At 52.7% G+C, this 24,570-nt stretch overlaps 1 long non-coding RNA gene across 2 annotated transcripts in view; it reads left to right on the top strand.

Moving 5' to 3' along the window:
• The window catches only part of LOC123570190 (uncharacterized), a 259,123-nt gene that overhangs the window by 125,267 nt on the left and 109,286 nt on the right, over positions 1 to 24,570 (top strand). Inside the window, exon 3 of one of the 2 annotated variants that reach the window (XR_012427425.1) lies at positions 18,321 to 19,031. The exons of the other annotated variant lie outside the window; for it this stretch is intronic. This is a non-coding gene — a long non-coding RNA (uncharacterized lncRNA). Of the gene's footprint in view, positions 1 to 18,320; positions 19,032 to 24,570 lie in introns of those variants that run through there. 2 annotated transcript variants of the gene reach the window in all.

Here is a 24,570-nt window from a genome sequence, read left to right as displayed (position 1 = left end):
CTCGGTTCAAAGAATGAGCTTAATTAGGCATTTAAGCCCGTGGTTGTGAGTCCAGAGTTTTCCGATTTGGCGTGCGGTCTGGAATGTTGTGGAGATCGTTTACAGAGGAGCAGCCAGAGAGTGGAACGGGGTGAAGCAGATGGTCACATTGTTAGGCCTTACCCGCTCCTCGCAGAGGGAGAGCGGAGGTCCATTCCCCTGGCCGCTGGGCTCAAGCGGTGCTGCGCCTCACTGTGCGGAGCTCTCAGTCCCGGGCCTGGTCCCAGTCTCAGACCCAGGACAGGAAGACCGTCCAGACCTCCGGCACGCCCTGGGGTCTCCCAGAAGGTCAGGCCGGGAGGGCCTGCGCCACTGTGCTCCAATGCTCTGGGGCCATTGTCACACAGCAGGGAGCCTCTTAGTGACCTCTGCTGCGCAGACCGCAGCCTCCCGGCACCGCCCCCTCCCCAGGCTGGACCTGTCTCCCAGGGACCCCCAGCCACTACCAGGGACCCCCAGGGAGAAGGCTGTCCACTCGGCAGCCCTAGAGAGGGAAAGCTGCAGCATAGTATCTTGGTCCTGGGCTCAGTGGACATCAAAAGCCATGGCTGGGACCTAGCGGGTTTCCAGGAGGTGCGAGTGTGGTCAGGGAGGAGAGTGGGCACTCCTCGGCAGAACTGTGAGTGGCCTCCTCGCCCACAGGCTTGGTCCTCTCTGCCCTGGACCCCCATTTTCTTCTCCTCCTTGTTCCTGGGTTGCCCCTTCCTGTCTTTCCTCTCAGGATCTCTCTTCTGCCTCTATTTCCATTACTCTTTGCCCCCATTGCTGCTTCCTTTTCTCTGCCTCTCCCAGTCTCTGTAGCTTCAGGCCAATCCAGGCCCATTGTTTTCTCCTTCCTGGAGAAAGTCCTCCTTTCTAAGTCCCAGCCTGGCTTCCAAGCCCTATCCACTCAGCCCTCCCCCGCAGCATGTCCATGGGCCTCTCCCCACCGGCACATTCCTGCTTCCAACCTTTGCTGGCCCTGAACACCCTCCCACTCCTCTCTGCCTTGTCCACATTCACACATTTCTGTGCCCCCACTTCTTGCTTCCTGGCATCCTTCTGGCAGGGCCAACATGCCAGGCTCTGAGGAGGGGGCCTGTGCACCCGCCCAGCGGCACCTGCCACCCTGCAGCACCCACCCAGCAGCACCTGCCTCTCCCTCTGAGTGCACAGCAGTGTATCCAGCATCGTCCTGCACAAAGACAGCTCCCTGCTGAGGAGGCGCGTGGGTGCCCTGGCTGAAATAATGACCCCCGTTCAGTGGATGCACAGATTCCAACAGGCCCCAAGAGGCAGGAATGAAACACGGCAGAAGCCCAGGGCTGGAGGCACTCCTGGGGGGTCACGGGGGCCCAGCCTCCTGCTGCCCGCTGAAAGGGGAGCGCGTGGAAGGCGGGCCTCATTCCCTCCAGCGCAGCTCACCAACTTACCTGTGCTGCTAAGGAAAGCTATGCGCCTCACCAGCAACGCACTCAGCTGCAGCCGCCTGGGAGGGCTGCCCAGGGGAGTGGCTCATGCAGCCCGACCCTGCCCCTGGGCCCTTCCATCTGGGGCTTGTAGCTGAACCTACCCTAGCTCTGTTCATGCGTGGCATCTCTGAATGAACGGTGTGATGCTCTCTGATGAGTTTCAGCCACTCTGAGAGGGCCTGCCTCCCCCTGAGGTGCCTTCAAAGGCCTCATGGAGGGCAGTGTGGGCACCACAGAGCGCGCAGGCTGCTTTGAGTGGGAGCACCGCAGATGCAACCCTGATCTAAGACCCGCTGGCTGCTTTGTGACAGGGCGGGGCCGGCGGCAGACAGACAGAAGTTTGTTTTATTTACGTAGACACTCGAAGATGCAGGACGCTGAGTTTCTGGTGAAAGAGACGGTGCCTTTGGCAGGGCTGAGACTCACCAGAGACGGGACCCACCACTTCTGGCTTGGGCAGGAAGAGTCTCTGGGGCTGTGGCTTGGGCAGGGGGCAGCCCAGGGTGCACTAGGCCCAGCCTTCCTTCTCCAGGGCACTCACCTCTTCCAGGGGCCACCTGTTACCTGCCACTTCCTGGTGCCCCACAGGGCCTGAGTTGTGAATCGGGGTGTTTAGATCACCACCTGCTTCTGGGGACCGTGCAACTCCACAGGAAGGCAATGTTGCCTCTTATCTACCAGCCCTGTTATGAGTGGGAGGGGGCCTCTGGCCTCCATCACAGACAGAGGGGCTGAGGCTCGGAGTGGGCACGTGTCCAGGTGCAAGCCTGGAGAGCTGGATGGGATGGAGGGATCCGGTGATGGCTGTGCTGGAGGGTAGCCTCTTTTGCTGCGATTTGGCTGTGGGGTGGCTGGGAGCAAAAGGCAGTTCTGAGGATGAGTGGGCAGAGTTCCAGCTGCTCAATCTGTCACTGTAAATCAGTGCTCCCTCGATGTCACTGGGTTTCTGAGGGATCTGCTGGAGGGGCCAGTGCCTAAGTGAAGGGGGAGGGGACCAGAGCCGAGGGGCTCTTGCGGGGACTCGGTGGGTACCTCCTGACACCTGATGCTGAGGCCTCCCAGGGGTGGCGGGTGTCCTGCAGGCACAGGGCAGGGGCCGCTCTGCACCTCGGCTCTGTGCTCATCCATGGTCGGGTCTTGGCCAAGTTGTTTAACTGCCTTGGCCTCCTCCTGACCTATGAGAGGCTGACCATGACATCATAAGTGAGACCCTTCACTTAGCCACGCCAGGCCCACAGGAAGCGCTCAGCAAACAACTGCCATCCCTGTCATTGATATTCTCACTAAAGGCTCTCGCTGGGCACTGACAGAGCCACCGCTGGGCCCACAGCAGCTCTCATTTGGACACAAGTTTGGCTCCAGCCCATCTTAACTAACAGCAGAAGGAGAGGAAAGAGGCTGCCTTACAGCGTGATGGATGGAGGTTAGATACGTAGGGGACTTTCTGATGGGGTGGCCCTCTAAGAAAGATCCCATCCAGAGCTCTTTGAATGCAAGGGGGGTCATGGTGGGAGGAAGGCCAAAATGATCAAGGTGTACCCCCCCAACACCCAGCACCCCTTTCTACACCAGGTCCTCCTCAGTGGGAGAGGTGAGATGCGCTCAGGGTCTGGGCAGCTCCCTGGAGGCCCCTTTGTCTTGGCTGGCACAGGAGGGCATTTGAGGAGGGTCGGCTCCTATTTGGCTCCAGCTGTGCCCCCACCCTGCAGAAGCTGGCCAGGCTTGAGGGTGGAGATGAGGCTTTTGGAGGTCTCTCAACCAAGGGGAGTGGGAGGAGGGCGGGGTGGACAAGCTGGCTGGTCTAGAGCAAAGTGAGCTCCAGAGAGCTGAGTCAGCCTCCGGAGCAGGCGCTCAGCCAGTGGGCACCTGTACTGTGGCCCCGCACCCCTTAGGCACTCCATCATGGGATTCCTGAAGTCCTCTATTTTATCACGCAGGATATGGGGGGGTCCTGGGAGGAGAGTCTGTTAACACCAGGCCTGGCAGCAGGCTCCGGAGGCCCCCTGTGAGTTCTGTGTTCTGGACACACGGTGACGCGGCTGGAGGCCCCTGTGGGGTGGGGGTTGGGGGGAGCAGAGAGAGGTATATCTGGCTCGGGGTCCTGGTGACCATGCAGAGCGTGAGCTGGGCGCCACCTGCTCTCCTCCACTCTGCTGCCTCCCACTCTGGGCTGTCTGGAAGCTTAATGGGCATGGGGCTTCCCCATGGGGAATCTGGAACCCAGAGAGGTTGCGTGACCTGTGCAAGGTCACACAGCCTGCTAAGACCAAAGCCAGAGGCGAGCTCCCACCTTAGAGAGACTTGAAGCTGCTCCCGCTCCCCCGGGCTCTGTCTGTGATGACCATGCATCGCCAGAGAGATGACAGAGCAGTGCCCTGCCTCCTGTTTCCGTCTCCCGATGTGAGAAACACGTTTTTCCTCCTACTCTGTCATCCCCAGAGACGGGGTTTGGTGTGTGGGAGGCACAGGCGTGTGGACTCAGTTTGTGGTGTGGTTTTGTTACTGTGACTGTCTCCTGCTGGTGACAGGATCCCAGGCCAGCAGCATGGAATTCTGCCCATCTCCCATGCCCGGAGGCCAGGCGGACTTCCAGGCCATGCTGTGTGGTTACCAGTGCTGCTGTAGGAGGCCATGAGAGCCTCTCAGGGGCTGTGTCTCCTGTCCTTTTTCCCCTTGGGCCTACTGGGAGCTCCTTGAGAGCAGAGACTGTGTGACTCATTATAACCCCAGGGTCAAGCACTCAGCACACTGCAGACCCTGTCCCCACCATGCCCACATCTACTTGGCACCCGTCGTTCCCATGCTCACTGTGGCCCTCTCTCCCAATGGCCTCCTTTGGAGCAAGAGTGGGCTTGGTTTGTGTGGGGCAACCCAGGAGTTTTGGTGACTCCATGTCCCCAGGAGCCAAGGATGGACCAGAGCGGGTCCATGCGTCCTCCAGCCCGCCTGCCCCTAGGGAGACAGCCTAAGGCCTGCCCTGCCCACCTCCCCAGTATGCCCTCAGCAGCAGCCTGCTCATTATCACACGTATCCTGGCTGCTGTCACTTTCCTCCCACGTGGGTGTTTCACCGTCTATACCGCCTGCTTGGATCCAAGTCCTTACCTCAGGGTCTGGCCTGGGGAAATTTGCAGAATGCTGGGGGATGAGTGTGGGGCTCAAGGGACAGGCATGTGAAAGGAAAATCCGATCTCAGGGTCCCAGACTCACTATGCCAAGGGCAAAGGGAAGCTTGGGAACTGAGTGCTTTTTTTTTTCTCTGAAGACACAGCTGCAGTGATGGAAGGCCACACGTCTCCCCAGGTGGCTTCCCTCACAGATTACTCACAAGAAAATTCCTTGTGGGCCCCCAGACCTTCCAGAATCCATACGCCCCCTCTAAACTAGCCCTCAAATGAGTTCTGTGGAATCTCACCCTGACAACGTCAATGACCGGCTCACCTTCACAGTTATGGGACAAAGACGGGCTGTGACATTCCTCCACCCACCATGAGACGAACGCGTCTGGCTTCTTCCTCTGCTCCATGCTTTACCTTATTTTACTTTATGTAAGGTGCAGATTTACTGAGCACAAAATGAATGCATAATTGACCGTTCCTCTACCCTCCTGCCGCTGCAACAAGTGGACTCAGTGAGCACTAATCAAAGCCTCAGAAGCACGTGACAACTCCCCTCACTACCTACCAGCCCTTTTTCTTTCTTTCCTCCTTCCCCTCCTGCTGCTCTTTCCCCTTTAAAGATCGAAGTCCTCCAAACCCTCTTTGGAAAAAGCACAGATCCTACTTGCGTCTCTTTTTCCTGGGTGTGTCCTCAACCTCAGCAGAATACACTCTGAGTTGACTGAGACCTGTCTCAGATGCTTTATGGTTTACAGGCACCTTGAAGAAGTTCTTGCTCTATGGGGCCGGTGGAGGATGGCCCTTCTCCTGTGCACGAGGTCCTCTTCAGCCTCAGGAGGCCCCTCTGACTGGGGCGTGTGCTGATGTCTGAGCACAGATGCACAGCAGCCTTCTCGGTTGTCCCCAGCAACTGCGGGGGTTGGCTTTGTCCTCTGTTCTGTCCATGCAAGTATTCTAGAAACCTGGTGTCTTTTGGGGAGAACACAGTCATCTTGTTTTAGAAACTATCTTCCCCAGGGAATCACGGATGACAGTGAGCCTGGCTGTGCTGCCTCCACTGGGGTGAATTCTGGGGGGGGTAAATCGTATCACTATTGGCAGGTGACACTCCAGGCATTTCATCATTCTGGTGGATGGGCTCAGGTACAATTACAGAAGGCTACCTCAGGCTTGGAGATCGATAGGCAAGCGAAAGCAATCCTTAGAAACAAAACCAAACAAAACAGGAATTGCAGATGCATTTTCAATTAGATTGACTAAGCGGATGCCAATACCTCTGCCTGTGGAGAGGGGAATTTGTGTCTTGATGTCGTCTAGCAAGTCCCATTCGTGGAGGGCACAGCCTGTCCTCAGTCCCTTAACACCGGCTTGGAAAACAGCCGCAAGCCCCAGGGAGCTGGAGGAGGCCAAACTCACAGTTTTCTAAATACAGAGAGAATCGCTGCCATCCTCCAAGAAGAGCAGAAGCCTGCACAAGGCTGATCTACAGGCGCCCACAGCATCTGTCTCCATCTCGGCTCCCTGCTTCCCTCCCACCACCCCTCCCTTCTTTCTTCTTCCTTTCCTTGCTTTTCCCTTCCTTTCTTCTTTCTTTCCCACCTTCTTCCTTTCCTTTCTCATGAAGAAAAATGGAAAAATGGATTACAACAATAAATCTCAGGAAGGCTGGAACTCGGGCACGGAACGATGAAGTTCTATCTGGGCAGTGGGATTGGGGTCTCCCTCCTGAAGGGAACTTGTGGGGTCTTCAGTGTTTTATCCCACCAACAGCTTGGCCGAGTGTGCACAGATCTGTGCACTGTGGTAAGGCTAATCTTTACAGCTCTGGTAGTTCCTGGATGCAGACCTTGAGAAGTCAACTTGGAGAACGAGCTAAGCTTCCATTGTCCGGAGCCCAGGGGCTGGGACAGGCGGCACCCAGGCAAGTGTGGGTGGGAGGTGCACAGCGCTTGGGGAGAAGGGGGGCTCTCTCTGACAGAGGCCTCAAAGCACACAGGCCTCTGGAGCCTGCCCCCATTTATTCTCCACTCCAAATCCCTCCCTTCTCCTGTGCCCCCCCTTCTCCTGTTTCCATCTGGACATTGCTGGAAACCCCATGGGTGGAGGTTTTACTGCACAACTGTCTTGTGTATGGCTTTATTCCCAGAGCTTGGCACAACGTCTGGCCTGTAGTAGGTACCCAGGAGACATTGCTGAATTAGGAGGCCAGGCCTAGAGACCCTTCTCAGTTTCCTCTGGAAGGTGCCTAAACGCTGTGCCTGTAGGCTCTCCAGCTCTCTTTCTTCTGAGTCATTTTTCTCCAGGCAAAAGCACAGTCTCCAACAAACAGTCCTAAAGTCTGCACGAGACCTGTGTATGAGTGCGGCCTGCCCAGGGTCAGGAGCTGGGTGTAGATCTCCCTCAGCCTGTCAGCTGAAAGCGGTGCATAATTAAATATCATTAAATGGACTCAGAGTCATCCAACTTCATTACCACGAGCGCTTGTTGCACTTGAGTAATTGCCGGGGCTTGGCAGGAGGAAGCAGTCTCAGGGCAGAGCCTCCTGCGTGCAGGGGGTTCCTGGGGCCTCCCCATCCCCGCCTTCCCTGCATCTCCAGCCTGGTTGTGTTGGGCCACATGCCCTCCCCTGGGGGCTCTGCAGATGGGAGGGGCCTCCCGAGGTGTTGAGCAGGGCGTCTGCCTGCACCTGTGCTTCATCCCCGCAGCCCTCCAGGAATACTACCAGCTCCCCCACTGTAGGTGAGGATTCCCACTCAGAGAAGAGAGGAACTGAGGCAGGATTTGAACCCAAGCCTAGCTGGCTCCCAAGCCCACATCCTCACAGGGCTACCCACGACCTCCAGATGGGGAGGAGCTGGGAGAATGGCTGAAGCCACAGCAGAAGTGCTGGGTCTGGAGTCCATCAGCCTCCAGTTCTGCAGGAAGCATGAGGCAGGCCAGGCCACTCTGTGGGGGAAAGGCAGAGGACCCTGCCGTTCTGAGGGCAGTGACTGGTCCTCAGCTCACCATGCCAGGCCAGAGTAAGCCAGCGGGGGCCCAGAATGTGGCAGGAACCATCTTTTCCCCTTCCCCTTGTGCTTAGAAAGCAGGCTGCATGATGCCATGTGTGTACATAGCTTGCTCACCGATGCCTCCAATTCCGTGTTTGAAATTCTACCCTTGGGGTTAAGCAAGTTCTGGTTCACATTTCTCTTAAAATACAGATCTTCCAGTCATATGTGGAGTGGCTGGTGGAGTCTTATCTCTCTCTCCAGAGTGTGTCCCCGGGGTGGAGGCCAGCCTTTCATCTCGGCACCAGGGTGCCCAGGGCCCGGCTGATCCAGGATGTTTGTTGAATGAATGAGTGATCGACACATTCTGGGCAGGTGAAACTCTGGGCTCCTGGGGTCGAGGAAGGAGGAGGCTGTTGATAGTGCACTCCCTGCTGTCACCAAGCTCCTTTGGGCTGAATCAGCCCAGGTTTCAGCCCTGGTCCCTCTGACGGGGAGAGAAAGTGTGTTGAAAAGGTAAATGCTTCTGTGTCTATGTGGTGTAGTCTTCAACGTTCCAGCAGTTTTAGACAGTTCTCTCCCTTCCTCATTTCCAGGAGACTGTCCCTGACCCAGAGGAGTGCCTGGTTTCCCCCAGGACAGGGCACTCCCCTGTGCAGACAGGCGGGCATGGAGCAGAAGCAGCCAGGGTGGGCGAGGTTATCAGCAGCATGAAGGCAGCAGCCGATTTGTTCACGGTCAAGAGTGAAGGAATGAATTTCCGAGAACCTGCATGAACTATGTGATCCTAGCGTTGGTGGTCAGACTGCGGCACAGGAAGATGGATCAGAGAGTCAAAGGGGCACACCTACTGCTCATTTCCCCATCCTCCAACCAATGGGCCTGCCCCAGACCTGCTCCCCTGTCCCTGGGGAGGAGGAGGAGGAGGATGGTCCAGACTCACGGACCTGAGCCTCTCTGGGCATACGTCCAGTCTCTGCCCTGCAGAGATGCCCTGGGCCTCCCATTTCAACAGGATCCTTCCCCTGATGTGGGAAAGAATTTGCTAATCTCCCTCACCTCTGGCTTCAGGTCCATGCCACATAAGCTCTGTTTCGGGCTCCTGAGCACGGCTTCCCTTTTTGAAAACAGGTATTGCCTGCGTCCTGCACATCAGTGGCTGGACACTGATGAGTTTGTCTGTGAAATTCTACAGAAAGGCCTAGGGAGAGGCAGGGAGAGAAGCCAAGGAGACAGAGTCCCATGGGCTTCAGGGAGCACCTGCCCCAAGGGCTGTTTTAGGAGCCGGGCTGGCCCTAGGGTGGATTTCCATCCTCTCCAGTTGGGGTGGATGGCTGTTCCCTGGGTGCCACCCTACAGGCCGGGGACTGCAGCTGCCAGGACTAAGGAGGCTCAAGAACCCACAGAGAACTTAGGGGCTGCCCAGGTCTGAAGCAGGGGAACAGCGGGTGGGGAGGGAGGGAGGAGTTGTGGGAGTGAGCTCTGGGCAAGTTCTGCTTCCTCTAGGAAGGCTGTGCCCACGGGCCTAACGCTTCTATGCTGGGGTTCGGGATCACTGGAGCATGTGGGTGTGTGTGCACGCGTGTGTGTGCCTGTGATTCTGTGTGAGCCTGTGTTAGCTTCATGCCAGGAGCTGACAGACAGGTGTGCCTGTGTGTGTGCATGTGGGTGTATGTGTGCACTTATATCTGTGGGGTTTTTTGTGTGTATTCTGTGTGTGCTCATGCCTGTGCGGATGCTGTGTGCACTCACATCTGTGTGTGTCCTTGTGTGTGCTCATGTTGTGTGTGTGTGCTTGTGTTGTGTGTATTTCTCTGAGTCCGCGTGTGTGTGTTCCCAGAAAACTGAGCACCGCTGCTCTCTCCTCAGGAAGTTGTTTTTCCTCCCCCACTTTGCTAATTTATCTTTTCCCCACGAGCTCCATCCAACACGGAAATGCGTGCCCTGTGGTGGCCCTTCGGTTTCCAAGGGAGTCCGGTGTTGCCTGCAGAAGCATCTTGTGAGTTGTGGGACGGGCATGGAAGGCCAGGCATGGGAGTGAAGTGTGAAGACCCAGACTTCCTGACTTCCAGACCCAGGTCAGCCTCCTGCCTCTTCTCCTGCTGAATCTTTCTGATCCTGTGGTTTCTCCTCCGTGAAATGGGGATGCTGATGGTTCCATAGTCAAAGTCCTGTGCTGATTCATTGCAACGATGACTGTTTAGCCCCAGCTGCAGGTGAGACACGGGGCAGAGGCTCTGGGGATGTCTGTTTTGGTCCCTCAGGGACAGCACACTGATGTTTGTTCTGGCGGATGTGCTGGGGAGACATACATTTTGAGTGCATTTCTAGTTGCATCTGGGGTCAGAGACAAAAGCTGGAATGGACTCAGGCCCTGGGGAATTCAGTCCGCATGGGAGAACATGCCATGTCACTTAATTTTATTATGATATTAACAGAAGCTAATAAAAATGATGAGAGATGATAGCAGCCAGATGACAGCAGGTCACACCTGCTGAGGGCTTGCCGTGTGCCACCCTCTGAGCCATCTGCGTCACTGTAATTGGTCAGTCCCCAGCGTCCCTGTGACACCCCCACGAATTGGATTGTCATGCCCTTGTTTTACGTGCTGGAAAATGGAGCTGTACGTCTGCCTATGTGCTCCATCATTTATAAGAGGAAGTCAAGAGCGAATGTGTAGCCAGGCGTGGTGGCTCACGCCTGTAATCCCATAACTTTGAGAGGCCGAGGCAGGTGGATCACCTGAGGTCAGAAGTTCAAGACCAGCCTGATCAATATGGTGAAACCCGTCTCTACTAAACCTACAAAAATTAGCCAGGCATGGTGGCAGGCACCTGTAGTCCCAGCTGCTCAGCAGGCTGAGGCAGGAGAATCACTTAAGCCCGGGAGGCAGAGATTGCAGTGAGCCCAGATCATGCCACTGCACTCCAGCCTGGGCAACAGAGCAAGATTCCATCTCAAAAAAAAAAAAAATTGCAATGACCCAGATTGCGTGACTCTACTCCAGCTTGGGTGACAGAGCAAGACTCTATCAAAAAAAAAAAAAATTGAGTGTGATATGGGACAGCAGGTGTTGGCAGTCAGCTTGGGCCTTGGGCTCTGTTGTGTCTGTGGGTAGAGGCAGGCCTTTTTCTTGAATTCTCACCAAGTGCTGCCGCCATGTTTCTTTTTTTTTTTTTTTTTTTTTTGAGACGGAGTCTGGCTCTGTCACCCAGGCTGGAGTGCAGTGGCCCGATCTCAGCTCACTGCAAGCTCCGCCTCCCGGGTTTACGCCATTCTCCTGCCTCAGCCTCCCAAGTAGCTGGGACTACAGGCGCCCGCCACCTCGCCCGGCTAGTTTTTTGTATTTTTTTAGTAGAGACGGGGTTTCACCGTATTAGCCAGGATGGTCTCGATCTCCTGACCTCGTGATCCGCCCGTCTCGGCCTCCCAAAGTGCTGGGATTACAGGCTTGAGCCACCGCGCCCGGCCGTGCTGCCATGTTTCTTAGCTGCAGTGCTTTCCACATCGCCACGGTGCTTGTGATTCACTCCTTCTCTCCCTGGGTACTGTGATTGTCCAAGCCCACCAGGCAGACCCAGACCCCAGGGAGAGGGCTAGTGTTCTGCTCAGCAGGGACTGAGTCATAGCTGTTTGCCAGGCAGGCAGCTCGTGGACCAGGGACACCCGTTACGGCGTGAGACGCCATTTATTTATCGTTGCCTCTGCCCTCCTAGACGCAGATTAGTGACATTGCTTCTGACAGCTCTAAAAATGCTAATGTCGTTACTGCTGAGCCCAGGAGTGCCCCTAGAGTTAAGGAGCTGCTGGTGCTTTGATTATAAACACCGTTTTTCAGAGGCGTATAAGGCTGCCATTTGAAATCACATTAGGCTGAAACTTGAGAGAAGTTGTCAGCTTGGCTGCATTGGGAAATAAAAATTTCAATAAAATTCTTAATTTGTGTCAAGCCTCGTCCTAGGGACTTTTGATAGGTTGAGGGTCTGGGCCAAGGGTAGAACCAGGATGCCCCGGGAGGAGATAGGATCTGAGTGTCCAGTGCCAGGGGACGTGTGGGACCTGCCGTTTTCCTGTGCACACTTGCTGCAAAAACGGCTTTGAATTTCTGGGCTTTCACAGCTGGACCACTGTCAGAGGGTGGCCACTGTTCCCTCTGTTCAGGGAGTGTAGGCAAATGGCTTTATCAGGGATGGGTGCTTGTTTTTGACCTGAGATACCTTCAGAAGACCACCTGGTGAACTGGCAGTTTGCAATTAAATGAGAATGCTGTTTGTGCTCCATTCTAGTTGGATTTTTGTGATTTTGGCCTTCCTTTTTCTTTTTCACTGGGTCTTTCTCTAATTTTAAAGGCTTTTGCTTTTGCCCCCTCCTTCCTGCTTGTCTGTTCCTGTCTGTCTGTGAACCTGGTGGCCTCTCTATCTGTGCCATCTGACTTCTGTCCCTTTCTCTCTGTCTTGAGTCTCCCCACCTTCCCCTCTCATTGCCTGTCTCTCCCTCTGTCTCACTCTCTTGTCTGCTTTATTCATTGAACAAACACTGACACAGCCCTTCATGCGTCCCAGGCATAGCTTTATGTACTTTACAAATATTAACTCATGTCATTCTCATAAAAAAAAAAGAACAAAAACAAAAAACCACACAAATATAACTGCAATTGACTTAATCTTGCAGTTGAGGAAACTGAGGGACAGAAGTGTAAGCAGCTTGCTGAAAGTTCCACAGCAAGCAAGTGGCAGAGCTCAGAGTTTAAAATCTCCCAAGTCTATGCTCTCTTCCTCTGTGTCTTTCAGAAAAAAAAAGAAAAGAAAAAAACAGAACAGAACAAAACTAGACTGGGTAGGGTAGCTCACGCCTGTTAAGTCCAGCACTTTGGGAGACTGAGGCAGAAGGATTGCTTGAGGCTAGGAGTTCAGGACCAGCCTGGGCAACATAGTGAGACCCCTGTCTCTACAAACAACAACAGCAGCAGCAGCAAATCCCACTAAAATAATAAAATAATAAAATCTCAGTAAGTAACGCCTGGCCACCCGGACTCAAGGCTGCGGCAGGCCTTTGCACTGGTGTTTGTCCTGAGGCCTCCAAAGCCCTTTCAGCCCCCTCTGCTCATCTTACTCTGGGAGATCATCTGTCTACCTGGCTAAACTTCAGCCTCAGCATTTGGGGTGCAGAGAGCCTTTGCAGGTTTGGTGGGGGGAGGTCTGGGGAGTCAGAGGCAGGTGGCAGGCTAAGAGGTGAGAATCACCAGCCCCTTTTCTGCAAGATTCTAGCTGATGTGTGGAGAAACCCCTGGCAAAGCAGAGGGTCCCACCTACCTTGCAGTTGGGGTCTCCCCAGGCCTGCCCCATGGAGGGCCATCCTGCTCCCCACCCACTTCCCTGCCCCCAGTAGAGTGAACCCCAGGAAGACTGAAGCCTTGATACACCGTGCTGCCTCCTCTCAAAAGCCTCTTGTAAGTCTCTGGATCAATAGCGCAGCTCTGCCAGGGCTCAGCAAGATACCCCGCCTGTTTAAGTAACAGAGTTTGTCACTGATATATATATATATATTAAGGCACGAACTATGAATCCCATTTAAACATGAAAAACTAAGACCTAGAGAGGTAAAGCAATTTGTTCAAGGTCATCCTGCTAAACAGTGCTGGTGCTGATATTTCAATCCAAGCCTGCTTGATTTCGTTTCTCAGTATGTTTCACTTAGCCCCACACCAAGGGCGTCTGTGACATAGGGGAATAGTAAGGTAGATTAACTGCTATAACAAATAACCCCCAAATCCTTGTAGCTTAGCACAATACAAGTTTACTTACAACTCCTGAAACAGACTAATGTGGGTCAAGTAGATCTTCCAGGTGGATCTTCCAGGCAGTGACTCAGGGACCCAGCCTCCTTCCACATTGTGGCTCTGCCATCACCTTGGGCCACAGGTTCCTCTGCTGGGTTTGTATATCTACCCAGCAGACAAGGACACAGTGGAGGGTCAACTGGAAAGTTGTAGCAGGCTGGGCGTGCAAGCAGAGTCCATCACTTCTGCTATACTCCATTGTCCAGAATTCAGACACTAATGGCAAAGGAGACTGGGAAATACCTAGTTTTGTGCCCAGAGGAAAAGAGAAATTGTGAACAACCTTCTGGTCTCTTCCACAGGAGGCTTAGTGTGTGTTTTCAGTCTCACATCCTATGACTTCTCTGTCACTATCTATTATATTGTATTGTATTGTATTATTTGTTCACTGTTTTCCTCCCCTCCCCACCCTTTCCCTGGCTCACTGTAAGCAGAGAGTACTTCCCTGCCCTACTGACTTTAGTCTGAGCTACGTGACTTGCTGCAACCAATGGAATGCATGCAGATATGTATGTCACATCCAGCCAGAGGCTTTCAATGTAGTTGAACCTGGACTCTTGCCCTCTTGCCTTGCACTTAGAGAAGAATGTGCTTCAGGTAAATACTGCTCCTCCAGACCGAGTCCTGAAATGAAAGACATGCCAGCAGACCTTACTTTGGCCAGCAGTCTAGCATAGAGACATCTCAGCAACCAGACAACCTGTGAGCAAAGAAATGAATCCTCATTGTTGTAGGCTGCTACTGTTAGGAGTTGTTTGTTACGCAACATTGGCATTAGCTAACCTGAATAACCTACTGGCATGATAGCGTTATGGCCATAGTCCCTGAGCACACCCTGATCTCCTGCACCTCCATGATGTCACTTCCGTGATGACGTCTTCTGTTGCACTGTTGCCCTTTTCGCTCTTTCTTTCTCTTTCTCTTTCTTTCTTTCTTTCTTTCTTTCTTTCTTTCTTTCTTTCTTTCTTTCTTTCTTTCTTTCTTTCTTTCTTTCTTTCTTTCTTTCTTTTTCTTTCTTTCTTTCTTTTCTCTCTTCTTTCTCTCTTTTTCCTTCTTTCCTTCCTTCTTTTCTCTCTCTCTTTCTTTTCCTTCCTTCCTCCATTCCTTCCTTCCTTCCCTTCTCTCTTTCTTTCTATCTTTCTTTCTTCTCTTTCTCTCTCCTTCCTTCCTTCCTTCTCTCTCTTTCTCTTGTTCTCTCTCTTTCCTTGAGAAACAGGGTCTTGCTCTGTTGCTCAGACTGGAGTACAGTGATGCTCCTAGATCCTAGCTCACTGCAGCCTCAAACACTTGGGCTCAAGTAATTCTCCTGCCTCAGCCTCCTGAGTAGCTGGGACTACAGGCGTGTACCACCATGCCTGGCTAATTTGTAATTTTTTTTTGTAGAGATGGGGGTCTTATTATGTTGCCCAGGCTGGTCTCAAATTTTCCTACATTAGTGGGTCCATTGCTAGCCTCAAGCAATCCTTCCACCTCAGCCTCCCAAAGTGCTGGGATTATAGACATGAGCCACTGTACCTGGCCAAAGCCTTTCTTTATGATCTCTTCAAAGTCCATGCCAAAGATGGACCCTTTGACAGAACTTCTCTTAATGTTCACAATTCTTAGGGTCTCAGAAGGGGCAGAGATAGCCAATACTTGAGTTCCAGCTTTGTCCACATTTTGCCTGAATGATCCTGTATTTCTTCACTTGCTAGAGAGTGCAGCTTTTGGAGGCAGGAGCTGCACTGGCTTCCTCTTTCCTCTAGCCACTACTCCTGTGCCCCACAGGCAGTAGATGGTCAGACAATGTTTGCTAAACTGGATTGACTTGAATGTCTGTCCCTTTATAATGCGAGGCCCATAAGGGCACATCGAGAGCTGGCAGGCATCCCTGGCAGCACCGGGCTCCATGCTTAGAGCTTTGATGATGGATCTGTCATTGCCCACGAGGATGAGAGAGGCTGGGCTGCCTCCAGCACTCTTGGCTGGAGGCCTGGCTTAGCACAAACGTGATCCCTCTCACTCTCCCCAAGCTCTTGGCATCCAGAGCCTGTGTCAGGAGGGAATGATGCAACCTCATACACCTTGGTCCAGACATACCTTGGAGAAGCCAGCAGGCTGCATTAGCAAAGACCTCTGACTGCCAGCATCATGCTCCTACTGTGGTTCTCAGAGCACAGGTTGGAGCTGGAGTTCTGGTCCTGTGCTATAGGGAAATATTTTTCACAACATGATGCTTGAGGCTGCCTCAGTGTTGGCATTTGTGGACCTGGTGACAGGAGCTTTTCTGGGCTCAGCCATGCTCCTCCTAAAGTGAGTGGTTCCCGGACCAGCCCTGGACAGTGGTGGCTACTTAGGCCCTATGAGACCTTGGTCAGCTAAAGGCTATAGATGCATGTATGCATCTGAACCACATGCACGAGAGTTGGGCAAAATGTGAGGTTGCTGGACAGCAATGCAGTGAAGACTCACCTGCTCAGTATCTTACTAAAGACAACTCAGCAGTCATAGAAGGACTCTCCTGCTTCCTCCATGCACAGAGAGAAACGCGTGACACAGACTTAGCTTCTGGGGGGACTCGGGTTGTATTAGTCATCCATTGCTGTATAATGCATCACCCAAAGTTAATGACTTAAAACAACAATCAATATTTATTTCTTACTTTTTTTTTTTTTTTGGCTTTTTCTTTCTCTTTCTGACAAATGTTCCCGTCATCCAGGTAGTGAGTATAGTACCCAATAGGTGTTTTTCAGCCCATGCTCTCCCTCCTCCTTTCCCCTCTCTAGTAGTCCCTAGTGTCTATGGTTCCCATCTTTATGTCCATGTGTACTCACGATTTAGCTCCCACTTATAAGTGAGAACATGTGGTATTTGGTTTTCTGATCCTGCATTAGTTCTCTTAAGACAATGGTCTCCAGCTGCATCCATGTTGCTGCAAAGGACATGATTTCATTCTTTTTGATGGCTGTGTAGTATTCCATGGTGTAAATGTGCCACATTTTCCTTATCCAGTCCATTGCTGATGGGCACCTGGGTTAAACAATGAACACTGATTATCAGCCTTTCTGAGTGAAGAGTTTGTGGGTCAAGGATTCAGTGGCTTGGCCATGGGGTTCTGGCCCAGGGTTTCTTGTGAGGTTGCAGTCACATACCCTCACCTAAGGCTGGAAGATACACTTGAGGCTCGGGGGAAAGCCACCTGAGGCTTACCCATATGGCGAGTTGGTGTTGGGTGCTGGTGGGAAGGAAGTCTCCATTCATGACTCTAGTCTCCGGGCTGCTTGAGTGTCCCCCTGACCTGGCAGCTGGTTTCTCTCAAAGTAAGTAATCCCAGAGAGAGGGCTCCCAGCAGAAGCTATGCTTTTTATGAGCAGCATTACTCCCATACATACAGCATGAGCCATACAGCATTCACTCCCATCACATTCTCCTAATAAGGATCATTATGCATGGCCCACACATGGGGAGGGGGTTAGCTCACCTTGCAAAGGGAGGAAGGCCAAACTCTTCATGAGGATATTTACAAATTACCATATAGTGGACAAAAATAAATAGCTTTTAGCATCTGTGTCTATCTATCCCAATCTTTACACCTTCTTGCTCCCCAACTCCAATCTGGAACACAGAGGTCCTAGGGCCCAGCAGAAGCCTTGGGAGGTGAAGCACAGCCCACAGGGACCCACCAGTGCAGGAAAGTGACAGATACTTGGGAGACCCCTGGCAGCATATGTGGATGCTGTACAAAGTTGAGGACTTCCAGCATCTGGAAAGGCTGCGCCTGGCCTGAGAGGCTTGGCTGCATCCTGAACCAGGCACTGACAAGGGCACATCTGTAGCTGAGCTACAGGTGAGTTGCAGGAAAGGCACCTGCCCTTGCTGAGCCCAGCCCTGAGGAGCTGCAGGAGTGCAGGGAGACAGCCACATGGCTGGTCCAACCTGCAGGAGGCCGGAGGAGCTCCGGGCCAGTGCCTTCCTCCAATGCACCATGAAACCAGGGCCGAGGGGAGAAAGTGACATGCTCAGGATCACATGGTGAGCTACAGGTGATGGTCCCGTAGTGAGTCACAGGGCATGGGGGTGCCTAGAGTTTTTCACTCTGCAATGCTATCTTTCCAACGGAGTGCCCAGCAGAAGCAACTCCTGGCAGATACAGAAACCAGGTGGAGGCAGAGGAGAAAACCACAGTGGGGGTGGGGTGTCAGAATGGCTTCTCCTTCCAGTATGGGGATGCACGCTGAACACTCAGGAAGAAGGGGCTGCCGGGAGTGCGGAATTCAGTAGAAATAAGGTGACGGACACAAGGCAGACCCATGAGCCAATCTTTTAAACCAAGATACAAAAACCAAGCCCAGTAAATACAAAAGAAATATTGGCCCAGAAAACAAACCATGGCTGTTTATTAGACTAAAGCACACACAGCTGTGCTCTGTAAATGGCAGTGAACTATGGTAATAGCTTAGTCCAGCGCTCATCGAGGAGCCAGCAGCACCCACGGTGTGAACATTTTCTTAAGCATCTCACATTCTGCGCTGGCAGAGGGCTGGGTTTGGTTCCCTTGGCCTTGCACCATGTCCAGCCCAAGTGGTGTCAAACTTGGGGTCTTTGGGGAGGCAGCCAATGAAGAAAAGACTGCAGAATTGCTTAAGGGGTAGAAGCTCAGTTCCTGTCCTGTTGAGTATTCCCAGGGATCTGCTGAAGGCTGTGGAAGTGGCTGGGATTCGTCTTTGGGATAATTGGGGGCGGAGGACAGAACCTGCCCAGGCCGGTTTAATTGGGAAAAGGACACAGGGGCAGTTCGGGGACCCTGTGAGCTGGATGCAAAGCCAACCTCCCCAGGTGGGACTTGGCAAAGCAGCCGCTGTCTCCATCTTCCCTTCTCTGTCTCTCCTCTTCTGTCACTGCAGTCTGGGCTTCGCTGCTCCTTCTTCAAGGTGGAAATGACTATCTCAGCCCTTCGTCCCTCCCAGCTCAAGCACAAGAAAGACCGACGAGGGATTGATTCCAGCCTCAAGTTCTCAAATGGGAGGATGCGGTTGGCTCAGCCTAGCACAGACCATGGGTAATTTCCCTGGTCCCCCAGGTCCCACGACCTCAAGTGGTCCAGGTAGCTGTGCCAGTGGAGATGCCTGTACCCCGGCTTCCCTGGTCTCATCTCTGCATGGGCCCTGTTCTCAGACAATGGGGTGCCTGTTCTGCATACTTCTTATAAAGGGGCTGTCTCAGGTACTTGTTGATAAAATTCTCAAAGGCATTTTTTCCCCAGTTGAACCAAGGCAGCTTTTGCATCCCAAGCTCTCTGTTTATGGAATACTGAACAGGCACATTGAGGAGGTCATTCCTGGAGAGGAGAGGAAGGCACCCTTGAAGCCACATGTTTAAGGACCTGGTCTGTAAGAATGCCGAGGCTGTCCCACTGAGGACAGGGCTTTCAGCCCCTGATTTTCCCAGGGGCTGGTTTTTCCCTCAAGTCTATTTAAAGAACATTAAAATAGACTTGAATTTTTTGGAAGTCCTAGGCGGGAGGATCACTTGAGCCCAGGAGTTTGAGGCCAGCCTAGACAACATAGTGAGATCCTCAGCTCTACAAAAAAAAAAAAAAAAAAAAAAAAAAAAAGCCAGGCATGGTGGCACTTGCCTCTAATCCCAGCTACTCAGGAGGATGAGGTGGGAGGATCACTTGAGCCTGGGAGGTCAGGGCTGCAGTGAGCTATGATCGCGCCACTGCACTCCAGCTTGGACCAGAGAGCAAGACCCCATCTCTCTAAAAATGAAAAAAAAAAAAAAACAAACCAGCAAACATATGCTGATCTTGGAGGAAGTAAAGTCTGGGGACTTCATCCTCCTCCCTGTCAGTGACATGTGTGAGGGCCATTGTTGGAGTGGCTGGGGAAGTTGCCATGCGTTCTGTTTGTAGGTTGCAGCCAGAGACAGGGAGGGCCTCGCACACCAGGCTAAGAAAGTTAGATTCCGTTCTGTTGGCAGAAAACAGGTATGTTGAAAACATTATTTTAGGATGGTGGATAACCCACGCAAAGCTGGAGCTCTGCCAGGCTCCCTCAAAGCTCTGATTCCATGTTCTAACAGAGAGTGGTGTCCTCAGCGGGCATGTACATTAGGCATCTGTGGAGTCCCTGGAGGTGCCTGCTACTGCTCCTGGCCCATTTCCCCCTCCTAGGGATTGGAGTGCTTGCTGGGTGATGTGCAGCATCACCAGCTGAAGGGGTGCGCCTGGCGATATGTGGGTGGCCTTGGCACTCCCAGCCCTTCAAGAGGCTGATCCTCGTCCTGTGAACTCTTTCTCCCAAGGGACATCCCCACCCCAAACATGTCCCATCCACCTCCTGCCACCCCCTCACTCCCTTGGTTCAGGACTCCATGTGCTGGTGCTGGAATCCGGTTTCGAGGCCCATTTCAGCACCACCCCTCACCTCCAGTTCCTGTGTCCACCCTGGGCTGCCTCCCAGCACTTAGACTTCTAATTTCCACCCCTAAGTAACATCAGAGTCCCTTTTGTCTTGGGTGGTAACTTCTGTCCCAGACGTCTGTCTGGTGGAATCCTGCCTCCAAAGTGGGCCTTTGTCTGTGCTGGGTTAAAATACTCCAGAGGCCGGGCGCGGTGGCTCAAGCCTGTAATCCCAGCACTTTGGGAGGCCGAGATGGGCGGATCACGAGGTCAGGAGATCAAGACCATCCTGGCTAACACGGTGAAAGCCCGTCTCTACTAAAAAATACAAAAAACTAGCCAGGCGAGGTGGCGGGCGCCTGTAGTCCCAGCTAATGTAGTCCCAGCTACTCGGGAGGCTGGGGCAGGAGAATGGCGTAAACCCGGGAGGCGGAGCTTGCAGTGAGCTGAGATCCGGCCACTGCACTCCAGCCTGGGCGACAGAGCGAGACTCCGTCTCAAACAAAACAAAACAAAACAAAACAAAACAAAACAAAACAAAACAAAACAAAACACTCCAGAGCCTTCCCACCACGGTGTGGGGCCTCAAACTGAGGTCAGAGGTGGGACTTGACTCTGCAGGCAGGGCTCAGACACCGGACCAAATTGAGGACTAGCTAAAACAGGGACGGGGCGGAACCAGCTTCCCATCAGACACGCCCACCAGAGTGCTGTGTCAGTTTACCATTGCCATGGCAACACCCGGGCGTTACCACCCCTTTCTATGGCAAGGAGCCAAAAGTTATTACCTCTACCCTAGAAATTCTGCATAAACCGCCCCTTAATCTACATGTAATTAAAAGTGGGTGTAAATCTTACTGCAGAACTGGCTTGAGCTGCTGCTGTCAGCATACTGCCTGTGGGTAGCCCTGCTCTGCGGGGGAAGTCACTGGGCTGTATCATTTCAAGAGCTGTAACACTGCTGCTTCTATAGAGCTGTTTTCTTCTACCCTACCACTGGCTCACCGTTGAATTCTTTCCTGGGTGAAGCCCCACTTTGGGGCTCACCTGTCCAGCATCAAAACCCCCATCACTAGTCCAGCAGCCAATGGGGAATAGAAATAATAGCAAAGGCCACTTGTTCAGCTCTCATTGTGTGCTGGCAGTGAATTCAATGCCTCGTGTGCATCATCTCAGTGAATCCTCAGAACAGCCTTATTAGGTGGACATTCTTATCAGCCTCACTGTACAGAAGCACAGAGAAATGAATTCGCTTTCTGAGTTCCCAGAACTCCTAAATGGCAGAGCCGGTATTCAGATGCAGATCTGTCAAACCGCAGGGCTCTGGGCTCTTCACCACTCTGCTGGGTGAAGGATATTTGGGCCAGAGTCTTGGAGGATGGCACAATTAAAAGAAAAATTTAATTTTGTTGTAAAGCTGTGCTCTATAATAAAGCCCTCAGCCTCTCACAGGGAACGGCATTGTACACGGGTTACTCACGACATTGTCTGTTCACTGCCCAGTGTTTCCAGCAAAGCTGTGAGCTCCTTGAGTAAAGGTGGCAGGTCTTATTCATATTCATGTCTCCAGAACCTGGAATGGTGTCTGGAACTTAGTAAGTGTTACATACCCCAGGCTGGGCACCCAATCCAAGCCAAGTCCACATTTTCTGGAGCTAGTGGTGGAAAGTGGGAGCTGTTTGGGTACCGGGGTTGCTTGGCTTGAGGATGTAAGCCTGGGGCAAGCCTTCCTGAGAGTGAAGTCAGCTAAGAGCAGGCTGTAAGTGGAGAGAGGTGGATGCCCAATGGCATCTTTAAGCACCTGGATTGAGCTTGCCTGAAGCTTGGATCCACCTCTTTTTATTTGCATAAGGCAATATCTTCCTATGACTATCTGAGCGGTTTGAGTTGGGCTTCCGTCATTTGCCATCTGACTAATTGGGGGATCTGCAGTACCTGCTTTGATTGAATGGAAACTCAGCAGAATCATGAAGAGGCCAGCCCTGCCTCCCATCCCAGTTCCTGGTAACAAGCTCGGAGCCCTCTTGGCTCCTTTTTTTTTTTTTTTTTTTTTTGACTGAGTCTCACTCTGTCACCCAGGCTGGAGTGCAGTGGCGTGATCTCAGCTCACTGTAACCTCTCCCTTCAAGGTTCAAGCGATTCTCCTGCCTCAGCCTCATGAGTAGCTGGGATTATAGGTGCCTGCCACCGCACCCAACTAGTTTTTGTGGTTTTTTTTAGTACAGATGGGACTTCGCCATGTTGGTCAGGCTGATCTCGAACTCCTGACCTCAGGTGATCTACCCGCCTTGGCCTCCCAAAGTGCTGGGATTACAGGTGTGAACCACCGTGCCTGGCCTTTTTTTTTTTTTTTGAGACAAAGTCTCACTCTGTCACTCAGGCTGGAGAGCAGTGGTGCAACCTGGGCTCACTGCAACCTCCACCTCCCAGGTTCAAGCGATTCTCCTGCTTCAGTCTCCTGGGTAGTTGGCCCAGCACTTCGGGAGGCCGAGGTGGGCGGATCCTTTTTCTGACTATAGGGTCATGAATCCTTCCCCTGCTGGACAAGCCCAAGCCCAGCCAGAGAGAAAACCCTGAGGCTGGACTTGGCAGTAATTAGCATCAGGCTAAAAGGGCTCATTTGTCTCCACTTTGTCTTTGGCACAGCAGCTCTGAGACCACAGTTGCTGTGAAAGATGGATCCGGAACTGTCATTCAATTACATACATGTCCACTGTGCCTGATTATTAAGCCTTTATAAAATCAATTCTTTATGGCCTTTTAATCAAGAGCAGATAAACAAGGAGAAGGAGCTTGGGGACAGTCTCAAAGAAAAGTCCAATTACCTCCTGGAGGAGGCTGTAGATGTTCCCAGCCCCAGAATTCCAGGAGGCAGGGAGCCCCAGGTCACAGAGGGCAAGGGCCTGGCTCTCACAGGGGCAGGGAAGGAGCGTGGGAGGGGAGGGGGAGGGGAGGAAGAAAACAGAGCAGGGAGGGTGCAGCAGTGATGTGGTGAGGGCGGCGGGGGGGGCAGGTGGCAGGTAAGTACTAAGTGATTTCAGATGAAAACTGGAGTGTGTAAATCCTGATTCTTCTCACTGTTGTACTTAAGATTGTTGTTGTTCGTGGCTGGGCACTGGTGGCCTTGTTGCTGGCGAGGAGCTCCTGGCCTGTGGTCAAAAAACTCCCGCCTCTAAAACTCAATGGTAAGACTGCTTTTTGGTTCTCACTGGCAGGTGCTGGTCTGTGCAGATGTTTGCCCTGACTTGCAGTGAAATGAGGAAAACAGACGAGTTATTTTTTGCATAGCTATACTTATTCAATTAGAGTTTTTCCTAAGTTCCGACCTTTTCCACCCCTTTGGCCTTACATTGCCCTTTCCCTTGTGAAATGACGGTGATTGTAAATGGTTGTTGGCTTGGCAGAATAAAACACTTTCAAAGGTGTCCGCCACCGTAGCCTTCTGAAGTACTGGCATCCTTTCTCTTTTCTTGGTAGGAACCAGTTCTGCCCGGATTTCCTTTGGCGTCCCCAAGCAAGCTGGCCCTGGCCTCCTTCTCTCCCCTGTAGAATGGGGCAACCCTCAGGTGTCTGGTGAGGAAAGCAGTTTCCCTGGAGACTTCCTGCTGGGCAGGCATTATGAATGCTCACAACACCCATGCTTAATCCTGAAGTCATGAGCAGAGCAAGAATTAAGTCCCCAGACTCACAAATGGAGAAGTAAAGCTCAGAGACGTTCAGCCACAAACCCAGAGTCCCGCACAGCTGGAGGCAGAGGGAGGATGAGAGCCATAGTGCCTCGGCCTTGCAGCACCCAGAGGACAGTATCCTGCGGCCCAGAGCAAAGACCAGTTGGCCACAGTGGTGCATGCTGTAATCACAGCAATTTGGGAGGCCGAGGTGGGATGATCACTTGAGACCAGGAGTTCGATACCAGCTCAGGCAACACAGCAAGAACCCCCGCCTCTACAAAAAATTAAAGATGAGCCAGGTGTGGTGGCAATTGCCTCTCGTCCCGGCTACTCAGGAGGCTGAGGAGAAAGGATTGCTTGAGTTCAGGAGTTGGAGGCTGCAGTGAGTTTGATTGCATCACTGTACTCCAACCTGGGTGACAGAATAAGACCCCACCCAAAAAAATAAAATAAAACTTATAAAAGCAAAGGCCCTGGGATCCAGCCTCCAGTGTTGGGTTCTGTCTGTTCCGCTTGCGCGCTCGTGGTCCTGGCTGAGGCCCTTCCTCTCCAGACAGATTTCCTCTCCTGGCACATGACATAATAATAATGATGCAAATGTGTGCAGCACAGGGAACACTGGCTTAGCACATGCTCTTTGTTTTGAGATAGAGTCTCGCTCTGTCGCCCAGGGTGGAGTGCAGTGGCACGATCTCGGCTCACTGCCACCTCCACCTCCCGGGTTCAAGTAATTCCCTTGCCTCAGCCTCCTGAGTAGCTGAGATTAAAGGTGCCTGCCACCACATCTGGCTAATTTTTGTATTTTTAGTAGAGATGGTTTCACTATGTTGGTCAGGCTGGTCTCGAACTCTTGACCTCAGGTGATCTGTACACCTTGGCCTCCCAAAGTGTTGGGATTACAGGCGTGAGCCACGGCACCCGGCCCGGCCTATGCTCTTGATAAGACTAGTCCCTTTCGAATTTCCCCAGCACAGACAGTGACACAGGAGGGGTGGTGGTCATTTGTGCTGTTACCAAATGTGCCTGGATTCTTGCTCCCTGGGCACTGGGTGGGATGCACTCTCGGCCCCTCTGGGTGAG

Source organism: Macaca fascicularis, chromosome 19, assembly GCF_037993035.2.
Source record: "Macaca fascicularis isolate 582-1 chromosome 19, T2T-MFA8v1.1".
NCBI classification, from domain to species: domain Eukaryota; kingdom Metazoa; phylum Chordata; class Mammalia; order Primates; family Cercopithecidae; genus Macaca; species Macaca fascicularis.
The sequence above is the reverse complement of the archived record's forward strand: the minus strand, read 5'-3'. Positions and strand labels throughout refer to the sequence as shown.